Consider the following 1,895-nt stretch of genomic DNA (forward strand, 5'->3'; position numbering starts at 1 on the left):
TGCACAAGTCGGCAGACAACGGGGGTAAAGACGTGCCCAACGTCGCCCTCATTCTGATGGCCACTTTCGTGTGTGGCTGCATCAGGCGGAGCATAGAGCCAAGGCACGTGGGCACCAAATGCCACTACCTGCTGAGGTTCTACCTGTCCCCGGTGTTGCGAAGGATGGGCCTGGCGCAGATGCCACGCAATGTGCCAGTCAGCTGGACATTGCCGAACCATCTGTCGTTTGTGGACAGGTTCTTCCGGACCAACACCTTTGACCACAAGTCCATCGGGCAGTGGTCAGCACGGAACGTCCTGCAGGCACTGCAGGGGAATGACTCCATGGATCCTGTGGCGTGGTTCCCAGAACAGACAGCCCAGCTTGTCTGGCAAAATGCCTCATCGCCAGAACTCACCAACAAGCACCAAGACCTGGCTTGGCTGGCGGTGAGGGGAGCCCTCCCAGTCAGATCCTTCCTGCACCGCCGGAACCTCACTACCAGCGCACGCTGCCCTCGGGACGGCTGCTACGGAGAGGAAACGGTGGCCCACCTCTTCAAAGAGTGTGGATTTGCCAGGAGAGTCTGGAGAGGTCTGCAGGGGTCCCTGTCACGATTCATTCCGAGCAGCTCCGTCACAGAGGACTCTGTGCTCTACGGACTGTTCCCAGGGACGCATTCCGAGACTGACATCGAGTGCTGCTGGAAGGTCATCAACTCGGTGAAAGACGCCCTTTGGTCTGCCCGATCCTTGTTGACCTCCCAGCGGAGCGAGCTGTCCGTCAAGGAATGTTGCCGACTGGCCCACTGCAGACTGCAGGAGTACGTGCTGAGGGACGCTCTGAAGCTCGGTGCAGCCAACGCCAAGGCCCTGTGGGGGAGGACCACAGTCTAGGGTCCTTCCGCTGCTGGACATGGGGGGCAGGGTGTGGTGGAGAGAGACGCCCCTCCAAATAAGGGATATGTATGTAAATGTATGTAAAGGTCTAAGTAAATGCCTGTATTGAATATGTAACCTCCGGGAATGTCGGATGGGTTTGTTTTAAAAATGATGGTTTGTAAATGATATTTATAACTTGAATAAAGTATTTTTTTGATAAAAAAATTAAAAAAAAATAAAAAAAATAAAAAAATAAAGGAGGTTCTCCCAGGACGAGGCTATCCCATTGCACTTCGGGTGTGCTGACGCCTGCGATGTCCCCAAATGCGGGATACTCGACTGCAAAATTTGTGGTAGTGGGGGACTGCGTTCGCGCTCTCCCCTGGTTTACAATATAAAAACAGAATCAAAACCTTCTCATTCAAACCCATGGCAACCTGCTTTCTCTCCCCAGCTAGCCTCTCCCATCCTAGGCCCCCATTCTCTTCTCTCTATACATGCTCCCCCTTGGCCAAATCATTCAAAGGCATGGCATTTATTTCCACTGCTATACCGATGACACTCAGGTTTACCTCCCCCCTGAAACCCAACAACCAGTCAAATTTAAACAGCCTCTTACACTGCCTTGAGGACCTACAAAGCCCTCCATAACCTGGCCCCATCCTACCTGACCGACCTCCTCCACAGGCACACTCCCACCTGCACCCTCCGCTCTGCTGCTGCCAATCTCCTATCCCCCCACATCCGGACTAAACTCAGATCCTGGGGGGACAGGGCTTTCTCCATCGCCGCTCCCACCCTATGGAACTCACTACCTCAAACCGTTAGAGACTCCCCCACACTCACCACATTCAAAACATCGCTGCAGTCTCACCTGTTCAGCACTGCCTTCAACCACTGAAGGTCACCTCACCTACTGTCTCCTTTCTCTGTTCATTTATTTATTTACTTATTTATCTATTTATTAATTTCCCTATGTTCTCAAAATCTCTGTAAAGCGTCTTTGAGTATATGAAAAGCGCTATATAAATA

General features: G+C 52.1%; 1 pseudogene; it reads left to right on the forward strand.

The window, feature by feature from the left end:
- Positions 1-1,104: 1,104 nt before the first annotated feature.
- On the forward strand, positions 1,105-1,248 carry LOC144603284 (U1 spliceosomal RNA; annotated as a pseudogene).
- Positions 1,249-1,895: the final 647 nt, after the last annotated feature.

Source organism: Rhinoraja longicauda, chromosome 19, assembly GCF_053455715.1.
Source record: "Rhinoraja longicauda isolate Sanriku21f chromosome 19, sRhiLon1.1, whole genome shotgun sequence".
In the NCBI taxonomy this organism is placed as follows: Eukaryota; Metazoa; Chordata; class Chondrichthyes; order Rajiformes; family Arhynchobatidae; genus Rhinoraja; species Rhinoraja longicauda.